At 38.7% G+C, this 23948-nt stretch overlaps 1 protein-coding gene across 19 annotated transcripts in view; it reads right to left on the bottom strand.

The window, feature by feature from the left end:
• DDAH1 (dimethylarginine dimethylaminohydrolase 1) overlaps nucleotides 1-23948 on the bottom strand; it is a 266616-nt gene that overhangs the window by 205845 nt on the left and 36823 nt on the right. Inside the window, exon 3 of one of the 19 annotated variants that reach the window (XM_063653381.1) lies at nucleotides 11199-11296. The exons of 17 other annotated variants lie outside the window; for them this stretch is intronic. The gene's annotated coding sequence lies outside the window, so the exon portion shown is untranslated. Of the gene's footprint in view, nucleotides 1-3747; nucleotides 10946-11198; nucleotides 11297-23948 lie in introns of those variants that run through there. One more of the 19 variants, XM_063653384.1, reaches the window with a different exon arrangement.

The following is a 23948-nucleotide window of genomic DNA, read 5'->3' as shown; positions in this document are numbered from 1 at the left end:
TCAGTCTTTATTGCTTCAAGGGCCAAAGAGCAAGACCCAGAAGTAAAAGCACAAAGTAATGAATTACACAGTACATAAAGAAAACAGAGCCAGAGGGATTCTTTCAGAACAGACATCTGTAGGCTTTCCATCTAAATTGAAGGAGAAAGGGACTTTCAGTTTTGTGGTCATTTCAGTTCTTTGCTTTTCTGAATTGATCACCAATGAGTCAGAGCCATTAATACTCTTTGTTAATTTTATTTCTACTGATTTCAGTTCTTGTCTATGAACTGCATTGGGAACCCTTTGTAAGGCGATTTGACAGTATTTATTTAAAAAATGTTTAAAGTGCATATCCTTTGACCTAATAATTTCATTTTTAGGAATTTCTCTATAGAAATTCTAAATTCTGAAGTGTATAAAGAGAGAGCTGTGAGGAAATCTGTCCCATTGTCTGAAATACTATAAATTGAAAGCCACCTAATGCCCACCAATAATGGACTGGCTAAATAAACTCTGATTTAGCTATATATATGCACCTTGGAATCAGACTACCTGAGCTCCCATTTCACTACAGCTTATTAGTTGTGGCTGCTTGTATTCATTTCCATTGCTGCCTTAACAAATCACCACAATTTTATAGGCATTAAACAACACAGACTTATTATTTTACAGTTCAACAGGTCAGAAGTCTGGTATGAACTAAAATCAGTGGGTGGGCAGGGTTGCACTCCTTCCTGTACAGTCTAAGAGAAAATCCCTTTCCCTGCTCGTTCAGGTGTTGGCAGAATTCAGTTCTATGTGGTTGTAAGACTGAGATCTCTCTTTCCTTGCTGGCTATTAGCTGAGGGCTGCCCTTAGCTCCTAGCGGCCTCTTGCTTGTCCCTGCACATAAATGTCGACCTCTCAAAAACAGCGACAGGGTGGTGAATCCTTTTCAGGCTGCTGTCTCTCTCACCCTGCTTCTACTATCACATCTCTCTCTAACCCAGCTGGAAAAGGCTCCACCTTTAAGGACTCAAGTGATTAGATTGGGTCCACCTAGATAGTCCAGCATGGTCTCTCCATTTTTAGGTTCTTACTATTAATCACATCTGCAAAGTCCCTTTTGCCATGTAAGATAACATACTCACAGGTTCCAGGGATTTGGACATAGACATCTTCGGGGACCATTATTCTATCTGCCACTCCTCTCTAAGCCTCAGATCCCTCATCTCTAAAATGGGCTTCTTTTGACATATAATTGTTGTGACTTTTAGATGAGACAAAGTTCTTAGCACATAGCAATTACTCAGAAAATGTTAGCTATCATCATTATTGCTATGTAGCCATTAGAAAGAATGAGATAGAACTGTGTTACTGATATAGAAGGATATTCAAAAGTTATAACTGCAAAGTAAGTTATGGAAGAGTGCATATAGCATAACCATTTTTCTATAAAACAAGAAAAAACGAGGAAAGATGGATCATCTTTTTTTTTTTTTTTTTTGTGAGATGGAGTCTCGCTATGTCACCCAGGCTGGAGTGCAGTGGCACGATCTTGGTTCACTGCAAGCTCCACCTCCCAGGTTCACGCCATTCTCCTGCCTCAGCCTCCCCAGTAGCTGGGACTACAGGTGCCCGCCACCACGCCGGGGTAATTTTTGTTTGTATTTTTAGTAGAGATGGGGTTTCACCGTGTTAGCCAGGATGGTCTCGATCTCCTGATCTCGTGATCCGCCCGCCATGGTGTGAGCCACCGTGCCCGGCCAAGGATCATTGTATTGGCTTAGGGAAAAAATGGATGAATTATCAACAGATTGAGACTGAGAAGATAAATACAGACTTGGAGTTTTAAAAATAGTGTATAAGTTTTATTTTCATATTTAAAGTGGCAGCCCCACTAAAAAGACAAATAGAATGTTTATTTTCCAAACCAGTGTGGAAACAAAAAGGAATTTTAAAATGATTGCTTACAAGGACAAAAAAGAAGAAAAGCATGAAAAATTTCAATAAATAAAAAATTCTAAGAAAAATGCTAAAAACAATCTTAAACTTATCAGTAATCACAATAAATATAAAAGATCACATCTACTTATCAAAATACAGAGATTCTGAAGTTGGAGAAAATAACAAAATCCATATGTGTAAAGATATCACTTGGGTAAAATTTTAAAACACAAACATTAATTAATATATTGATCACAGAAAGATACATATTTAGTAAAATTATAGGAACAGAGAAAGGAAATAAATGCATCAATTTCAGGCTTGTGGTTGCCTCTAGGAATAAAAGGAGGGAAATGGCATGAGGGAAGGCTACAAAAAGGATATCAACTATATTTGTAATGTTTCATTTCTTTTTTTCCCTTTATTTATTTATTTATTTATTTATTGGACGTGAATAAGTTCTTTAGTGGTGATTTTGGAAGTTTTGGTGCACCCATCACCCAAGCAGTACCCAATGTGTAGTCTTATATCCTTCACTCCCCTCCCACTCTTCCCCTTGAATCCCCAAAGTCCACTGTATCATTCTTATGCCTGTGCATCCTCATAGCTTAGCTCCTAATCTTTTTCATAAAAATAAAATATCTGAAACATGGTACAAGATATTTACCTTTTTAAATTCTGCTGTGTTACATCCTGTACTTTTCTGTGCATATAAAATATTTTGAATATTTGTTCAAAGAACTGTACTTAGAAGTCAGAAATAGAGATGCTGACCTAATGGCATATATATTTTGGGTTCTAGAAAAAGTTCTAAACTTTTAAAGGTAGACGTGGAACTAGGGCAGATAGGGAAATGTATTTCTACTACTTGTCCATTGGTTACGCTTGTCATCTATTGAACAGTTGCACTAGGTTAAGGATGATACTGTTTGAAAATGCCCAAAATATGTACACGATATGTTTAAGAAGACTTAAGTAGACACTTATATGCAAAGTTAATACAGTTCAGAAATGTTGAAAAACAAAGAAGCAATTGGAATAGTGACTAAATTTCTCAGAGAAGTTTAATTTTGAGCCAGAATATGAAGAAGTTCATGGATTTCTAAGAGGGAACAATTCAGATAGGAAAATGGACTGTGCCGAGGCACAAAGAAGGGACCTCGTTACCAAATGCAGGGGACAATAGGAGTTCAGTGTGATTGGAACAGATTTCCTTCCGAAATTCTGAAGAGCTGTGAAAGCAGATACAGGAATTTTATGGGCATAAACACAGGAATATGTCTATGTGCAATTAAATAGAAGAGGTGGGCTACCAGGTGAATAGGTCTAATGTCACAGATTTAGATTAACCATGCTAATTAACTTCTTCCTTATACATTTGCGGGCTCCACAGTAAAAATGTAAAGCATAAAGAAGGTATTTATGAACTGCTTTGAAAGAAAAATGGGAAATGCCGATGGAGAGCTGTGAGTCAGCCTCAGCTCCTTCCCTGCTGAAAGTGTTAAGTTACCTCTCCAGGGCCAGATACAGTTATTTAATAGATCGACACAGACAAATATCCTCCCCCAGAAAGGATCATCTATTTTGAAAATATCCCACTTCATGTCATCACAATACTTTAGTGTCTGGCTATTCATCATTCTGCCTTCAAGTTAGTTTGAGTGCGAGACTCAACCTATGTTCTATTTTGGGTGATGCAGACAGCCACAACCACTGATTGAAAACTTGAGTCCGTCCAGATCTCGTGGCTTACAGCCCAAGGCACCTGTGACCTGCCTGGTTCATCACCGGGTCCCACTGCTTTGGCCTCATTATTGCCCTCCACACCCTGATTCTTACCAGTGTTGTTTCAGATCTGGGCTCATCCCATTTTTCCCCAACACTGTGGCAGCTTCTAGATGCTGTCTCCACCATACGGCCGTCAGAGTGAACTCACACTGTCTTTAATGGCCAATCTGAAAGATCCCTGCTATGCTGAAAACCTTCCTAAGAGAGCCTTACCACGGATTGCCTCACTGTTGTGTTTCTGTGAGTTGTGAGGTGGGTCACAGGCCATTTGCTACTAATAATAAAACCCCAAAGACTCCATAGACTCGCTCCTGTATCTAGATGCCTTCCCCCGTCGCTGAGTCACCAGCTGTGCTGCCTGGCAAATTCCTTCTCCTCCCGCAGGTCTCGGCTCAGATGCTCTCTCTGTGAATCCATAATCCTCAGTGCTCACCCCCACCCCATCCGGCTCACGTCCTTCTCCTACAGGCTTGCTGTGCTTCGTATAGACTTCCATTTAAGAATTGTCTTGTTTCATTGCAATTGTTTAGACAAACGTCTCCCATTTTGTTGTAAGCTCCTTAAGGACAGAGGCCAAGTCTTAGCTCTTCTTACATCTGCAGTAAATAGCAGTTTGTGGCACATTTTAGGCACACAGCAGATGTTAATGGATGAATTAGTAAATTAGTACTACCGCTCACACGGAGTAGACTCCCCAGTTAATCAGAGCAACAATTTTTTCCCATTCCTACTATATGTGGCAGCAAAGAAAAACCTTTCTTCCTAATTATTTCATATAACACTGTATCATGAAATATCTGCATTTTGAGAGTAAAGCCTGAAGGAAGTTATTTTTTCCCTCATAAAATTAAAGACTTTAATTATTGGCAATAAGATGATATTACATTCATTGGAAGAAAGAATGGTCTAGCGATTCTTTCTATGTTCCTGTAACTAATTATGGGTGAGTAATTTTTAAAAAATTGGTACCCATAAAAATTGACCACAAACCAATAAGAACAATGAGTTGAATCATAAAAATTCCATGCTATTTATATTTCTCCACACACACTCAGTACATTTATTTATTCTAAATGGAAAAGTACAAATATTGGGATAAAAACATTTAAACTACAGAAATAAGAAATTCCAAATGCTAATTCTGCCTAAGGGGCAAATTTAATTCTGTGCTAAGCTACTGTATGTAGGATTAAGAGGCATAGTTAACCAAACATTTGAGAACAAGTAATTACCACTGCATCTCTCTATCACATATTTGCCTCACACATAATTTATACAAGTCCACAGAGGGGAAAAATAAAATGCTGTTTGAAACATTTTTTTTCCAGCCACACATTTTTCAGGCTTACTTTTTTTTTCCTTGTCAAAGACTATTCATTTTTATGGTCTTATATTGGATAACAGTGGGATATTTTCTCTCTGATATATAGGGACAGACAAACAACATCTCTAACCAGTTATTCTTGGCTGTGTCCTTCCTGCCAAATCTTGGGCATCTAAATGTGGAGGTGCACAGTCCCTGAAGTTGGTTTATGTAATACTTTCAGAGTGGTATGGACATGCAAACAACACTGTCATTTATTCATTCAGCAAACATTATGAGACACTTTCTATGTGCCCAGAATTGTGCTGGGCTCTCAGGATACCCATGAATAAGAGAGGGTCCCTATCCTTGATGAGACTGTAGTCTAGCAGTAGAGACAATTAAACCAACAATTACAAAATAAAACACTAAGAGCTGTTGAGGGTGGGATGCATGAGGAGTTGCAGGGATACCAACACCTGTCTGAGATGGTCAGAGGCCATTTAAGTTGCTTCTTGAATGGCCTGTAGGGCTCACGCAGTTGAAGGAGGGTAGGAAAGTGGAAAATTCAAAGCTGAGGGAATACCTGGAAGAGATCAGAGTATGAAACGGAAAGTGGAAGTAGATGAGGCAAGGTGACGCCTACTGATGCAGCAGAGCAGATATTTACAAACAGAAGTGAGTCTGAGTCTCTAGGTGACTGTTTTCTGTGCTCACAACCAAGTAACAGCTTCTGCAGCCTTCTCTGGGGCACATACAGTACAGAGAACTGTTGAGAGCTCAAGTATATTTGAGACAGATATTTAAGTCTCTATGCATTAGCATCTTGGTTGGACCAATTCTGGTATTTGCTTATTTTAGCATTTTGTATGAAACATGGAGAGATGGTGCCATCAAACCATAACTTGTCTGCAACTCCAGCCCAGCTCTGGCTACAATGTGGTATTCAGCAAGAGCCTGGCCTGGAGCAAGGAATTTAACCTTCTTGTACTTCAGAGCCTCATCTTTAAAATAGATTGCAGCAAGAATTAAGTGAGTGAGTGCGTGAAAGAGCACAGAACAGAGCCTGGCATAAAGCAAATGCCCAAAAAGTATCAGCCATAATAACTTTACTCCTTATGTGGGAAGTGTCAGTGAAACTAGTTGCCTAGTTATTTAAATAACAAGCATGTCATTTACAGGAACTGGGTTCAGGAGTAAAGCTGCTATTGTTGGTTGTCTTTGGCATTAACATTAAGGATATTAGGAAAGTTAACTCTATGAACACAAAGGCTGAACTTTGGCAGCCTTTCAAAAGAGTTAGCAATCGAATTTTTTGCCTATGTCTATTCATTGAACATTCATTATCCCCACACTTATTGAGTGTCTACTGATGTCAGGCATGAGGATGCACAGATACCTGAGAAGGCCGACCATCTATTATTCATTCGACACACATTTACCAAGTACTTTTTTTTTTCCCAGCAAGTCACTGCTGGGAAACAAAAAAAAAAAAACGATGCATCAGACCCTTCAGTAGCTTACAGGTTAATGGGGGAGATAAGTGGTGTGTATACAATGGAGACACAAGGAGGAAGATGATACGTACTACAAAGAGGTAGGGACAATAACAATGAACACTTCTTTACACAGGCTCCATGCTAAGTGCCTTACTTGGACTATCCCAGGGTGCTGTGGGAGTTGAGAGGATGCAGAGATGGCTCTCAGCTGGGGTGATCTGGAAAAACTTCATGGAAGTGGAGGCATTTGAATAGGACCTTAAAGAAACACTACTTCTGGAGCATTTTGCTTAACCCTGGTTGTACAACAGAATAGGCCCAATGGCTTTCTCTAAAGATGTTTGGTATAAAGCCTATCTTAAAGGAAATACTGTATCTGATAAAATGGGATTGTTTCTGCTGAAGACTCATCTGGCTACAAAACAGAACTACTATCAACCTGAGAAAGAATCCAGCTGTTGCTTTAAAATGAACAACTTCCCATTACATCATCAAGCCTGATAATCATCTTGCCTGCAACTCCAATTCCATCTCACCCCTTAATACTCCTTCTTTCCCCTAGGTCACTGGGAAGCTTGCTTGCGGCACTCTCTGGGATCCTGTTTCCAGTTACTGGTTGCGTAATGTATTGATAAAGCAAAGCCAAATATGAGTAAGAAGAAAAGCCTAATTAGAAATGAAGCACGCAGTGTCCCAACAAGAAAAATGCCAGGGCTTCAAAAATAGGAAATCAGTGATGCATAGTTTCTTCTGTCACTGAAGAAATCATCCCAGTACTTAATAAGCCAGAAAATGGATTAAGCAGATGGAGGAAAGTTGTCAGCGGCAAAGAATGGGCACCTATGGAGAAACAGAATTATTTAGAACCAAAATGACTGACTGGCACACATTAAAGAATATCTGTTTGTGTCTTGAAATGAATGCTATAGAAAATCTGTATTAGGTGTGAAAACAAATGCAAAATCGGCCACCAAGAGAGAACATCACAGGCTATGGGCTGATGTAGAAATGCTGGCGATGCTGACTTTTTTTTCTTTATTGAATTGACTATTTAAGTGAAGCAACCAAAATAATAACTTGGAGTAGAGTGTGGATACAGCTTAATTCTAATAAACTTGCCCTTAAATATAAAGAAAACCGTTCTTTCATAGGAACCCACTCGTACAGCATATGTATCTACATATTCTTCTCTCCCTACACATATCTGAACATGTTTCTAGCAAGCTGACTGTTGACACTTAACTCAGTTGATAGGACATGTCCTCTGGCTCATAGGAGAAACAGCAAAGGTTCAGTACATTTAAGTCTTTGAAGATTATAGGAACAAAAACTCAGTTTTAAGTGTCAGGGAATTGCTGTATGATCTTTACCACATCACTTAACTTCTAAGTTTTCTAATTATTATATTGTACAACTGAAAGAATGATATTCACACACACACACACTGCATACCCTTGAACACTGAGAGACAATAGGCTGATCAGGAGGCTCTTACATCTGCAAGAAACAAAACTGGAGACTAGCAGGACACATAGCTTCTGAGTGATGGCGTAACAAGTTGCTATTTATAACCCATCTTCCATTCACCAATGTGAACTAGGGGTCTATCCCTGCAAGAGAGTAATTTTAGAGAATGAGCTTCCAGGTGAGCTCACAGCTTAACACTGCTTGTATCACCATCTTGAGTCAGCAGTGGATAATGCTGTGCAGAATAAACTAATTTTAGTCATCTGCAGTATCCTTGTAAACACTTCATAGTGATTCTTTAAAAAGTCAGTGGAAACTTGCTATCTCTGCTTCATTTCCTACTCCCAATAATTCACTAGGGTTATTTTCAGGTGACTGTGTCTTACAGGATTTGTCTAGGTGAGCTCCTCTGTTTCAGAATGGCCATTTGAAAATTCTGCCACAGATTTTGAAGTCAGAAGGCTGTCTGGTTAAATGGATCCAGAGAAATTACTAACAGATATGGTGACAAAGGACATGGAAATATAAGTGTCCTGTATGTGCTATAGGAAAAAGTGCTGCCCATCTTTCTCTCATTTCAGCAACACTTTCAGTGAGCCCCAGCACATGGAAAGAGAGATGAGGAGAGAAAAAGGCTTATTCCTGAAGCTAATAGCTTTCTTCTCTCTCTAATACTATATGTTTGCAGTGACAAATGATCCCTTAGCTTCCGAATCATCTCCTCATTCTGTGATGTACCCCTGAGCTCTGAGTTTCATTTCATTGGCAGTCAGTCACATGCTGAATATAGAGCACCTCTAATTTGTTCAGTGTCTCATGGATCACTGAGAAAGAATAGGGCCCTATGACAAACTCCACTGGTCAGAGCACCCAGATCTAGGTGTGTGATCACAGCCTTTAACACTTGACCAGGAACTCATATTTCATGGAGTGAGAATTGTGAGACCTTGCACTAGGGTTTTGTGATTCTGAGAAAGACGCTGGATTTGGCTGTATTTATCAAGGAATGTGGATACCAAGAGGAGGGGCTGAGTTGGGAAGAAGGGGGTAAAGAGAATTCTAGGCAAATTAAACCTCTCGGTTAGCAACGAGTATCCCATAGGCCAGAAAGAGTGTGAAGGGATTCAGTCATATGTGAAAGAAGTTCTGTGGTTTTTGTCTTGTCTTTCTTGAAAACCTCTGGCCCTGGAATGTTTGATATCTATTTTCCCTGGTCTAAAAAGAGAATTAGAGAATTTCAGATGAAGTGTATGTGACACAAAGTGAGAAGAGAAGGAGGGACGGAGAAAAGAGAGGCAGAATCGGAAATGTTAATACGAAAAAGGAAGAAAATGGTGTGTCCTGTAATTATTTATATAAGAAAGGCAGCTAATAAGTGTTCCAGGGTAGAATTTCTATTTCTTGAATTCATTAAAAGTAATTTTGAGACTCCTGGATTGGTGGTGGTGGAGGCAAGATTTTGCTAAGGAGAACTTTGTTTAAATGCCTCTTTCCAAAGCAAATACACATCATACCAAGATATACAACCTATGTGTAGCTTCACTGTGCTGCTGGAAACTCTGCCTCACTAGGTGATTCTTCTTTACTGAGGATCCTGCTGTCCTCATCTACCCCTTGAAAAGCGAGTTTGATGGACTCTGGGTGAGTAAAGCAAGTCTTTCAGAGGAGAGGAGAGGCAGCACCATTGGCTGTCTGCCAGTGAAAGGCTTGTGCAGTGGTCTGGTCTCTGAACCATGCAGGCAGTGTTGCTGCAGGATCCTAAGAAACCAACCTTTTCAGGAACGTTGTGTAAAGGAATGTCTGGAATGTGTTTAGCCTTGAGAGTTTGCAAGAAGCCTTTATGGTTCCTAATGAAGAATGGGAAAAGCAGTATTATAATGTTAGGCAAGACTGGTTCAGATCAGAGAGAGACGGAGGAAGAAATCATTAAAATGAAGGATAGGACTGTCTCTTTGCAACCATTAGATGCAGTTTCAGAATTTCCTTCTGGATTCTGTGCATCACACAGACCATCTACTCTCATCCCAGGGTAATGAGAGGGTAGGTACTATATAAATAGGTTATAAACTTTAAAATAAAGAAGCAACTCCCTGCAATTTTTTTTTCATATTGGTCTTTAGCTTAGAGTAGATGAATGAATGAACACTGTGAAAATATCAGCATAATTGCGTCTTTTACTTTATATTATTAACAAATGCTATTCATGGAATCAGAAGTTCTATTGTGAATTACATTTTAAAGGTTTTAAATATATTTGAAGGTTTTAAAAATTCTATTTATGGGTAGATGTCTGTATGCATGTACGTATACACATATGGGAGTACATTTTGCCTCCATGCCTCTTTTGTTTATTAAACAAATTTGTAAATTTGTTAAAGCTGAAGGCATTGTTTTAACAAATGTTATTTAGTGTTTAAAATCATATTTATTGTGTAATATGGTTATTTATATTTTACCTCTATTTTGAAACTCTTCATTTTAGGATTTCTTAAATTTTTTGTCTGCATTCCACCGTGAGTTAGTACACTCACACGTATATGTTTATATGTTATTTGTATACACATATAAATATTTGTGACTATATATGTGTATATGCATGTATATGTGTGTAAATGTATATAAAACTAAAACAAAATTTCACAAAACAAAATCTACCTTTACCAAGTGTGATGCATTCTGGTATTTCTATTCCATTCTATTACCTCATTTGTATACAATTTATATTAATTTCCAGGCTCACCAATGGGTCATGACCCGGAGTTTGGAAAATACTGCTTTACCAAGCCCTTTACAAAATTTCATAATTGTATTAAAGTAAATGAAATATTATAGGGCAATAATATGGGTATGATTTTAAATGATTCAAGGAAATAAAAGGTCTCTATTTTTTACTTACATTAGTTATGATAACTGTTGTTATATTATCATATTCTGAAGAATATTAACTTTTTAAAGAGGAAGATAGATATGCAATCCCTTTTTTGCTTTTTAAAGAACATTTTTTGTAACTTTTCAAACTTAAAAATTAAGCTACTTCCTTCCTTTAAGCTTCCTATACCCCATCCAATTTTTTTTAAAGAAAAGATAACGAGGCTCATACCTGTAATCTCAGCACTTTGGGAGGCTGAGGCGGGCGGATCATGAGGTCAGGAGTTTGAGACTAGCTTGACCAACATGGTGAAACCCCGTCTCTACTCAAAATACAAAAATTAGCCGGGCATGGTGGCACACACCTGTAATCCCAGCTACTCAGGAGGCCGAGGCAGGAGAATCGCTTGAACCCCGGAGAGGGAGGTGGCAGTGAGCCGAGACTGCACCACTGGACTCCAGCCTGGGCAACAGAGCACAGAATTAAAAGTCTGGTTTTAGAGCAAGCTCACTTGAGACTATTCTAAGAAGGCCATATGCAGCAGGAGGATGAATGCAGATTCAGGCTCTGGACACTCGATGGTTCCTTAAAATTTAAAGTGTAAATTTAACTTTTAAGATAGGGTCAGATATTAATTACCAAAAAAAGGGTAATTATTTAAAGAAACTTTGTGGTGATTACATCTGTGAAAATGAAGAATCATTCTGTAATGTGAATCCTGACTCTAATTCAGAGGTCCTTCACTCATTAATTAAAACTGATGGACTGGTCAGAACCGAGTAGGTCCCATGTATTCCAACTTAACACGTATGGTTTATAAGTATAAATTTTTGTATATTGAGCTGGATTAAAATAGGGGCCTATCCATACCTTTCCTTGATGCTGCCTGCAGAGTTTACAAATTGAGACTGAGAAATATATATTTCAAAACTCCACATATGACAATATAGATTCCCTGGACAGCAAAACAGACTGTTCTAATAAGAATGACCCTTTGAGAATCTCCTTTTTGGACTGGCCCCCTCCTCAGTGGCAGGTGGGGTAGAAACACTGCACAAACTTCTCCCCAACCAAGAGCAGGGAATTCTGAGTACACGATTCTCAATACGCCATTCCACTCCCATTCCCACCTGGCTTTCTTCATATTGCCTCGCCTGAATTGCCCACCATACTCAGTTGTAAGTGCCTGCTGACTTCTGCCTCCTGTGGTAGATTGTGGGTGGCAGAGGCCAGGCAGGGTGCTATCCTGTCCAATGTTGCGTCCCTACCCTAGCACAGTTACTGGGCACATTTTCTGGTCACTCCATAACAATGTGTTGAGGGAAGGAATAGATAAGTAAATGAATGTTAAATTAATCACCGCTTTAACTAGTAGACCCATCCCAGAGTCAGCTTTCTCCTTACACCTGGCCCAGTGTGAAGCAGGTGCCAAGTACTCTTCAGGGAGCTTACTTCCCAGGCCCTCCCACCAGTGTCTGACGACAGCTACAGCTCCGTGGGAAGGACCCTGGGCATCTCGGAGGGGTTGGAAACTGCTGACCCAGGCATTTGGAAAACCCAGAAATAGCAGAGCTGGTGGTACTCAGGTTCTGAAAAAAATATTCAGATGTCATTTTTTGGCTTATCTTCCTCCAAACCTTTTGCAACAAGTATTTCACTGATAAAATGTGTGGGAGGGAGGTAATATTTTACAGGTAAATTGCTATGGACAGCATGGTCCAAAGTATATAGTAAGCTTTCCATAAATATTTGCTCAATGGAGGTACAAACTGGGATAATCCAGTCCCCACATACTAATCATCCTCCTTCAGGTATTCGGAAGGAGTACCTGAACCAGGTGGATGCAAATGGCACTTGCAGTCACTGTCCTAAGTACTAGTTTGAACCATATGAAATTGTCATTTTAGTAGGTCAAAAATGTTCAAATATCAGCAATTTCATACAGTTCAAAATGTTACAGGTTGAAATGTGCTGCCTCATCACTAGAAACAAGTCAAGGCTGAATCCTGCTGATAATAAAAAGTCCGAATCATAAAGCAGGCCATTAGCAGCCTTTTGGGAGAACAAAGGACCAAAGCAAACATGAAGGATACACAATTGCCCTTGGTCAGTTCTTCAAAACGTGCATTCTAAGCCATTTTATGAGGAAAAAAGAATAGGATTCATTTGGGAAATGCTGCAAACCACATCCTTTTCCTAGAGTTTCAAAATGAGAATTAAAGGCTGGGCGTGGTGGCTCACACCTGTAATCCTGGCACTTTGGGAGGCTGAGGCGGTCGGATCACCTGAGGTCAGGAGTTCAAGACCAGCCTGGCCAACATGGTGAAACCCTGTCTCTACTAAAAAAAGAAACAAAAAATTAGCTGGGCATGGTGGCACATGTCTGTAATCCCAGCTACTTGGGAGGCTGAGGCAGGAGAATCACTTGAACCTGGGAGGCAGAGGTTGCAGTGAGCCAAGATCATGCCTTTGCACTCCAGCCTGGGTGACAGAGTGAGACTCTGTCTTAGAAAAAAAAAAAAAAGTGAATTGAAGTATATATTAGCGTATCAAAGAATCTGAGTGTATATACAATAAAGAAAGTCATTTAATGATATTTAATCCAGGGCATTCTAAATTTATTTGACTAGTGAAACCTTATTTGAAGATAATGCCTACTCTCACAGTTAACAGTTTGGGACTACCAGGACCTACTTCTGCCCCATGATCCAAGTGCCTCTACCCCTCTCAATCCTGACTTCTTAGGCCTAAACATACTACACATTGAACCCCATCTGAGACATAGAGGCCCTTGATAGAGGTCCATTTCTACTCTTTCTTGCTGTTTCCTCATAATGTAAAAAGGGTAGACTCTCAGGATACTCCACGTGTCAATACACAGGTTGCATTCTATGGATACAGTATTCAGTTTGTGCATATCTCACACTGCTATCAGCCCAGTGTTCATGGATTTTAGTGAATAATAGTGGGGATAATTTGGGGAATAACAAGACCTACGGTTTATTATACATTTACCATGTGCTTTTCACACTGCACTGTGTCTTCACATTTCGAATATCTCTCATGTGTATTACATTCCTCACAATGAGCCAGGGAAGTGGGTATTTTTTTTCCCTATTGTACAGACAATTATTAGTGCCTCTAAGATGTCAAGTTTGTGACCCAAAGTCCATAGAGAGATTAAATGATACCAGTTCCTATGCTTCCTCCACATTAATAAAGGCCGATACGTGAATAACGCTTACTGTGAACCAGGCACCAAATTCTAACTCAATTGGCTCATAACAAAACAACATAGGTGCTATTAGTATTCCCATTTTCAACTGGGGAAACAGAGGCTGAAGAAATTAACCAATCTGCTTAAAGTCACACACAGCTAGAAAAAGGCAGGGCTGGAATTCAGACTACTACTGAATAGTGAATGGTTCTACAATAAATTAAGGCAGTTAACCATGTTTAAACCAGGACTTTCCAAGCCTATTTGACTAGGTAATCATTATTTGTAGGGCATGCCTATTACCACAGTTAACAATTTGAAGAATGCAGTTTGGGAATCACCAAACCAACTTCCTCCCATTGATCCAGGCACCTCCAGGTCCCAATCCAGAGTCCATGCCTTTTTATTCTACCTGCTGTCTTAGAGACCCCATAGTCTGTTTTCTGCCTGTCTCCTGGTTGCAGAGGCTACGTGTCAAAACCTGTCCATCTGCACTCTTGATTCTCTCTAAATGCCTTATAATGTGACCAAATCAATATAACACATTTGTAAAGGTTAATGTAAAGTAAATTATTTCAGAATATAAAGTGAATTTTTCCTCTAACATCCCTATAAAGAAAAACAATCTTTTGTGCTTTGAGTAACCAAAAAACATAGAAGTCTCTAGTATTATAAAGCTATGAATTACAATGTGAATATCAAATTCTATGAAGGTTTTCTAAAAGAATTGAGTTCAACACAAGTCACCTTCAGTTTCACCACGTTTGGGACAAATAAAATCTAACATTTATTGCATGTTTATTATGGACCAGGCACTCTGCCATGTGCTTTACCTAGATTATCTTATTTCACAGCAACTTATGAGTTGGATGCTGTTGTTACTCCCATCTTATAGAAGGCACTAGGATTTTAAGTAACTTGCCCAAGACCACACAGCTATCCAGCAAATGGTAGAGCAGCATATGAAGGGGAGAATCCCTCTTTTAAGTGTCTTCTGCCACTTTAGATGCTAACTCTGGGGTTCACAGAGCAAAGCCAAATATGAGCCCCCAGGTTTTAACAAAGTGATCATTTGCTTTTTGCAACCCTTCATTAGAAAGTGTATGACATCTACCAAATGGGCATCCTTGGGGAAGCTTCAAAATCTGTCAACTGGAAATAAGAATCTAGAGGGGAAACCCTAAAACCTTTAATTGCTCCAAGATGATACGCTGGTTTGGCAGATCTGGCTCATCTTAAAAGGAAGTTTTTTTGGAAGGTATAACTAGCATTAAAGAAACATGATTCTTGTTCTCATACTTATAAAATCATAGTTGTCATTTCTAGGTTTGCTGAAGACTTGGTTTTATAATCTTTTACTAAACTGGAGAAAACTCACTTAGGTACATTCTGCATTTTTTGTCCCTTCACCATAGGGTCTTAAATATTTTTAAGCTACTCAAGACACCAAGTATTAATTTTCACCATGTAGACATTAGAGAGAAAATCTCTTTATATTCTAAAATAATTTATTTTACATTAACCTTTACAAATTGCTACATTGATTTGGTTATATTAAAAGGCTTTAAGAGAAAATCAAAATTGCATTAAGAAAGTATTTTTTTTCTCTTCTTTTCTTTTCTCAATTGAGATGGGGTCTCACTATATTGTCCAGGGTGGCCTCCAACTATCCTCCCACCCTGGCCTCCTCAAGTGTGATTACAAGCATGAGCCACCACACCCAGCCAAGAAAGTATTGTAAAATCTAAAGTAACCAGAGCTTTAATGAGTTTACTGTTTTCTTAGAAAAACAAGTGCAGATGGATTTTCAAGGAGGTAAAAGAGATGAAAACAGAAGGTAAAAATGATAATTTAATGAGGCATAGAGGTGAACTCGAGAATTTGCACCTAAAGAAAAACTTAAAAAAAAAACAGAATAAATAATCCTGGGAGGCTGTACAAGAACAAAGCCTTAGAGTCCCACAGCATGGGCTCATTAATTAGATATGTGACCTAGTGCAAGATACCTATTCTGCCCTACTTGGCTCCTTCCTATTTAAATGAGCTTGCTAATAAGACCTACCTCATAAGGTTGCTTGCTGTGAAAATTAAATAAGACAATGTGCAAAAAGCCCTTAGGACAATGTCTGGTAAGTGTTCAATAACTGTTAGCTATTAAAAGCAGAAAATGTCATTATGGCTGCATATTTGGATGGCAGTGGAGAAGGTAAATTAAACAAAGGTAAGTTAAAACAAAACGCAGGCAATCATAGGTCTGCTGAGGCATTAATACTAGAACTGACACATTGTAGGTGCTTAGTAAATATTGAATGAGTGAATGAATCAGTCAATCAATCAGTGAATAAATCAATGAAAGGAGTCACAGGAAGAAAATCTTACTCTTAGAAAAGCTCAATTCTTTGCATTCTACAGGCTCCGTAATCTCCCCTAATCTATCCATAAGACAGAAGTTATCTGCCACAATTCAGAATAGCCTTTCCATGTCTCAGGTAGCATCTCACGTCAGTGCAGTAAATTTTTAGCTTCCTGCAAAAACTACCCTAAAATATACACAAAGACATCAAGAACTTATAAACAAGAACTCTAACTTGAAGTGACCTCAACATGAGGATAGGAGAAAAAGATGTTTAAAGATGAAGTAATATTTAACACATCCCTTATTTCTGCCTAAATAGTGTGATTTGAAATGTCTGAGTGTTGTGTGAAAAAAAATATATATAGATACACACACATTTTTTTTGAAAAATATAACTATAAAAGAAAAGAGAGGGTGTTGAGTGAGGAAGCTGAAATGAGAAGCCAAGATATTAGTTATTTTTCTGTCACTAGGAGAGGTGTCATTATTCTATGTTCCTTCAATTCAGTTATGTACCTTCAGAAATTACTTTCAGCTTCTTTCCAATTCTGAACCATGAGTAAAATCACAAACACGTTCAGCAACAATGTGTTCCTCTTGCATAAATGTCTCTTCTAGGCCACATACATAATTAAAATCCTGTTGACTCAGGAATAACATCTCAGAACTGAATGTCCAAACTCTGTAACTTGCTTCCTTTTCTAACCAGACAGCACAGCTGCCAAGGGCTTCTGGGCCCTCTGCCTCTTTTCTCCACGTATAATTATTATATATTATATAGCATATATTTGATTTGCCAAAGCCTCCCAGTAAAGGTTCCTGTGACTACTTATTTGAACTTTGTTGTGTATACATGTGACCAAAAACACAGTGTACCAAAGAAAAAGAAGAAAAGGAGGTGGTGTGGGAGTGGACGTGCTTAGTAATTCTTTTTTTTTCCGTGGAAATGAGATGAAAGTCTTAAGGCAAAGGAATATACACTGCTTTGTAAAGCAAAATTCACTTAAGGTGAAAGGATATTTTAACAATTAGTGATACCATTACATAATTAAAATCCTTGGTTTACAACATTTGAAATGAGAAAATCGATGTTAAAAGTTCTTCAAAATATATGTGGGGCATAAAATAAAACACTTTGGCTTTCTTTCACCTTTGGGCAGCACCAGATTTAAACCAGACATGAAAATCTATCGTATTTTTAAAGATCTCTAGAGAAAGAAGTTGCACAATGTTTCTTAGGAAGTTGTTCCAATATTCCTCCCAGTCATAAAACTCTTAACATTCTAACCTAAATCCCGCACGTTCTAGTTTCAGCCCATTTCCCTTTGCTCTGCCTAAGTATGACTGGAGAACAGCTGCTCACTTAACAAACCAACGTTATGAGACTATCCCCAGTGCTGTATATAGTTTTCAGCAATGGAAATTAAACACATAGCCCGCAGTTGCCTGGATCTCTTCTATTCCTTCAAAAATATTTAGATATGATGTTGGCTGTTTTTCAGTTTTCTGAAAGTTCTCCATTCTTCTGCAAATTTTCAGAAAAATCTGCCCATCTTTTAAAGCATTTCTCCAGGCAACAAAAGCAAAAGTAGAAAATGGGATTACATCAAACTAAAAAGTAAAGCACAGCAAAGGAAATTATTAACAAAGTAAAGACACTACCTATAGAAGGGAAGAAAATGTTTGCAAACTCCACATCTGGCAAGATGTTAATATTCAGATATATAAGAACTTAGCTCAACAGCAAAAAAGTCCAAATAATCCAATTTTTAAGATGGGCAAAAGGCATTAATACACATTTCTCGAAAGAAGACATACAAATGGACAACAGGTGAATGAAGAAATGCTCAGCATCAGTAATCATCAGGGAAGTCCAAATCAAAACCACAACGAGGCCGGGTGCAGTGGCTTGTGCTTGTAATCCCATCACTTTGGGAGGCTAAGTTGGGCGGATCACCTGAGCTCAGGAGTCCGAGACCAGCCTGGGCAACATGGTGAAACCTTAGCTAGGCATGGTGGAGCGTGCCTGTAATCCCAGCTACTTGGAAGGCTGAGGGATGAGAATTGCTTGAACCCAGGAGGCAGAGGTTGCAGTGAACTGAGATTGCATCACTGTACTCCAGACTGGGTGACAAAGTAAAACTCTGTCTCAAATAAAAATAAAAAAATAATAAAAATTAAAAGGCCCGCTGGGCGTGGTGGCTCACGCCTGTAATCCCAGCACTTTGGGAGGCGGAGGTGGGTGGATCACGAGGTCAGGAGATCGAGACCATCCTGGCCAACATGGTGAAACCCCATCTCTACTAAAAATTAGCTGGGTGTGGGGGCACATGCCTGTAATCCCAGCTACTTGGGAGGCTGAGGTAGGAGAATCGCTTGAACCTGGGAGGCGAAGGTTGCAGTGAGCCGAGATCACGTCACTGCACTCCAGCCTGGCAACAGAGTGAGACTCCTTCTCAAAACAAACAAACAAAGCAAAACAAACAAACAAACAAAAAAACACACACACAATGAGATACGACTCATTCCAGTTAAAATGGCTATTATCAGAAAGACGAAAGAAAACAGTGTTGGTGAGGATGTGGAGAAAAGGGAACATTTACACACTTGGTGGGATCCTAAACTAGTAGTCATTATAGGAAAAAAATATGGAAGTTCCTCTGAAAATTAAAAATAAAACTACCATATGATCCAGAAATCCCACTACTGGGTATTATTCAAAGGAAATAAAATCAGTTATGATGAAGAGATATCTGTACTCCCGTGTTTATGGCAACACTATTTACAATAGTCAAGTTATGAAATCAACCTATGTCAAACAACAGATGAATGGATAAAGAAAATGTGATATATATATATATATATATATATATATATATATATACACACAATGGAATACTATTCAGTCATAAACAAGAATAGCCGAGTGCAGTGGCTCATGCCTGTAATCTCAACACTTTGGGAGGCTGAGGTGGGCATATTGCTTGAGCTCAGGAGTTCGTGACCAACCTGGCAAAACCTCATCTCTACAAAAAATACAAAAAATTAGCTGGGCATGGTGACATGTACCTGTAGTCCCAGTTACTCAGGAGGTTGAGGTGGGAGGATCACTTGAGCCTGGGAGATGGAGGTTGCAGCGAGCTGAGATTGCACCACTGCACTCCAGCCTAGGTGACAGAGCGAGGACCTGTCTCAAAAATAATAATAATAATAATAAAATAATCCTGTAATATGCAACAACATGAATGAACCTGAAGGACATCATATTAAGTGAAATAAACCAGACACAGAAAAATAAATACTGTGTGATCTCACTCACATGTGGAATCTGAAAAAAAAACAAGGTTGCTATCACAGAAGCAGAGAGTAGAACAGTGGTTATCAGACACCGGGGAGGGGAGATTGGTCAACAGTCACAAAATTACAATTAGACAGGAAGAATAAGTTCTGGTGTTCTATTGCAGAGTAGGAATAACTATGTGCAATAGTTATTAGTAATAGCAATAAGTTCCCTACTTATACTAAGTTTTCTAACTAATTTCAAACAAACAGTAATCATTAAACTTTAAAGTACATTAGAGAATTAGGGAAGTTTCTTGAAAATAAGATGCCCAAGTTTTGACCCAGACTCAGTAAATTATAATCTTTAGGACCCTGGCATATTTTAATTGTTCTCATTTAAAAGTATTAATTTATTTAGTTAATAAGTGCACTTTAAAAGTTATTAAAACCATTATAAAAACAGAAACAAAAAACCAAAAAACAAAAAAACCCACTAAGCAGATAAGTGTTCTCTTTGTCTTTGGAAAAGCCAATTCTGCTTTTACACTTAAAACTGACACATTAACAGAGTCAGGCATTCAGGGTGTACTGAATGTAGACATCACAATCCCCATCAGCAGGAAAATAAAAACCATACCTGATCTGTTCCTACAAGTTTCCCACACTAGAACTAAATGCACTGCCAACAGGCTATTGATGTATAATACATTATCACATGAAAATGTGATTACGACAAATACAAGACTACCACTGTCTGCAAGTATATAATGCATTCAACATAAGTTATGCAGGAACTTTCTCAAAATTTAAGCTGGTTTTAGTGGACATGAGCTCATTCAAGGACCCTGAATGGTATGGTATGGAAAGAAATAATTACTGCATAAAATAACATGAAAAGAGAAACATCAGGATAGTACCAAAAGCTGAGGACTGGGAAAGTTCTATGTGAGAGGTGGCAGCACCTTTTCCAAGAAACTTTAAGGTAAATCAGGCTAAGTCTGTACTCAGATCCTAAACCATATGGTATCATTATTATTAGTGTTGGATTGCCCTAAAAGGGGAACACCCGGGGGCCTACCTCAATGATTTGCCCAGGTGGGCTCGGTTTCATTTCTTTCACTGACATTAAGCATCTTAAGCATCAGTGTTGGATTACCCTAAGGGGCTTCCTCAGATCGCCTGTGCTGTGCATTTTCCCACAAGTACACAGGCAAGAGAGGGAAACAAAAAAAGAACAACTCAAAGCTACTAAATCAACCACAGAAATGCAGGTCAAAATGAAAAGGCTCTGAAATTGCTGAGAAAGGAAAGAAGTGAAAGCAGCAAAAAGATGGCAGCCAAATGCCAAGAGAGATTCAAGGGCAACTCAGATGTGTAAAGAAATAGATTTCTGTTCCTACCAATTTGTGTTTATGCTCACAAATGTGTGCCTGCGGGATCAATTATACTCTGCACTGTTGGCCAGCTTTTCTTTTCTCTTTGGAGAAACGTTCCAAACGTTCAAATCCTTCTTTTTCTGGTCTCCCCACTTCTTTTCAATGAGTTATCTACAGCATGTTGTTTTCCTCTAGAGTTTCCATTCTTCAACCTCTTGTCTTTTCCCCCATTATTCCCTTCCTTTAAAAATCTTATCTGCAGCCAAGGTTTCAATTACCATCTAATGAAAATGACTCTAAAACTCCATGTTTAGTTCCATCTCTTTCTTAGAATGAAGTTACAGATTTCTTTTACTTTCTTTTCTTTTCTTTTTTTTTTTTGAAACAGAGTTTTGCTCGTCACCCAGGCTGGAGTGCAACGGCCCAGTCTTGGCTCACTGCAACCTCCACCTCCAGGGTTCAAGCGATTATCCTGCCTCAGCCTCCCATGTAGCTGGGATTACAGGCTCCCGCCACCACGCTCAGCTAATTTCTGTATTTTTAGTAGAGATGGGGTCTCACCGTGTTGGCCAGGCTGGCCTCAAACTCCTGAGCTCAGGTGATCTGCCTGTCTCGGCCTCCCAAAGTGGATTACAGGTGGGAGCCACCGCGCCCTGCCAAAGTTACAGATTTCTAAATGCCTCCTGGATAATCTCCATCTGGAATTGGATTCAGTGTTTCCCAGATCAAACATATCCATTTCCTTCCACATTTGTTTCTTCTCCCATACCTTTGACTTCTGTTAATAGCACAGTTCTCTCAATCATATCCACTTCTCCCTTTTCTGTACCGTATCAGTTGGCAGGCCCTGTCAACAGCACCCCTAAGGGAAAGCTGGGCCATTCACTTTCATAAGTTCTCCCCCTCAATTACCCCTCATTAACTCTTTTCCAGACTATTATAATAGTGTCCCAGATAGGTTCCATCCCTCAATCAATTCTTTATATTACTGGCAGGTGATTTTAATGACCCAGTTTGATTTGCCTTTCTTCTTTTTGAAATCCTTCAATAGTTCTCCATTGCCTGTCAAACTTAATTCAACTCTCTTTCTATAAAAATAATAACTTTATTGAGCCCACTATGTGACGAGTGCTTTACATATATAATTTTATTTATTTCTCCAAAAAGTTTATAAAGTAGATATTATACTATGTCCTTGAAAATGAAATCAATTTTATAACTATGAAATATTAAAATATTTCTATCAATTATGAATACTCCATTGATTCAATAACCTTTTTAATAAAAAATTATTACATTAAATAAACATTAAGATTTTTCTTGATTTAAAAAACACTAAAATGAGAAAAAAAAATGTGAATCTTAGAAACTAGTAAATAGAGTATCATCCCCATTTTAAACTAAGTCAACGATCTTTCCAATATACTATATTCCCTTTTCCTTTGACCTGGAGTTATACCTTTGAGTCTTATTTCCCTATCTTCCTCTTTATGTTCCTTACATTTACCCAGCCCTGGGCCTTGGCGTTGATTTCTGCTGTGCCTGGACTATGAATTCCTCCTTACTCTACATGCCCAAAGACAACCAGGTTTCGAAGCCCAGCACAACACCCACTCTTTTGTTAACTCTTTCCTGATTCCCCAAATTAAAATGACCTCTTATTCCTCTGAACTACCGTACATTTTGCACTCTTGTATGAAACTACTCTTTGTATCTTGTGCTAGGGTTACGTATATGCTTTCTCTCCATTAGAGTATACTTCTTCAAGACCTAGACTGTAATTCACACATCTTTGTACAACTACCTCCAATGCTTTCCTCCTAACCCCACCATAAAGCCCAGCAACTTCTTGCATATAACAGGCTCTTTAAAAATATTCATCATTTGGCCAGGTGCAGTGGCTCATGCATGTAATCCCAGCACTTTGGGAGGCCAAGGTGGGTGGATCACTTGAGGTCAGGAGTTCAAGACCAGCCTGGCCAACATGGTGAAACCCTGTCTCTACTTAAAAAATACAAAAATTAGCTGGGTGTGGTGGCGCGTGTCTGTAATCCCAGCTACTTGGGAGGCTGACGCAGGAGGATTGCTTGAGCCTGGGAGGCAGAAGTTGCAGTGAGCCAAGATTGTGCCACTGCACTCCAGCCTGGGTGAAAGAGTGAGACTCTGTATCTCAAAAAAAAAAAAAAAAAAAAAAGTATATCTGTATCTATATCTGTATCTATATCTATCATTTGGATGACTAATCAGAACACTTTGAATGATTTTTCTCTATTATTCATTATGACCAAATGAATACCAGTTATTGTCAAGTCACCAAGCATGTCACCACTACTCAGCCAAGAATTGAGATGTCATATTTCAAGAGACGTTCATTCTCCTGCCATGATCCAGTCACAACTGACGGGCCTGCATGGTAGCACTTTTCTAAGTGATAGCCTTTATATTTCTTTAGAACCAAAACTTTTTTGAAGGATTCTCTGTAAGCACTTAGGCTAAGCACACCTTGCTTTAAAAAATATAAAATCCTTCTAAACAACAAATGGAAGAAATGTCCCGTGTGCTAAAATGGAAATTGTTTTGTCATTTTGTTCTTGCTACTGCCTGGAAGAGAAGGAGTTGCTAGAATCCTAAATATGTCTTGGCCCTGGCCCTAGTATTTCATAGGAAACTGTTATTTTTTTTACAAAGTATTTCTCAGGTATTGCAACTTCAGACATTAGTAAATGATGCTGTGTTGGGTTTTTGCTTGTTCATGTGTTTGTTTATGTTTTATAGGTTATAGCAAAATCCTGTGGTGATCTATCGCTAAAACCCTTCATTTGGGTGGTAGAGTTCACAGAAATTTTTAAACACTTTGCTACAGACTGAATATTGTAATTCATT

This window comes from Pongo pygmaeus, chromosome 1 (genome assembly GCF_028885625.2).
Source record: "Pongo pygmaeus isolate AG05252 chromosome 1, NHGRI_mPonPyg2-v2.0_pri, whole genome shotgun sequence".
Classification (NCBI taxonomy): domain Eukaryota; kingdom Metazoa; phylum Chordata; class Mammalia; order Primates; family Hominidae; genus Pongo; species Pongo pygmaeus.
This window is presented reverse-complemented; position numbering and strand designations above follow the sequence as displayed.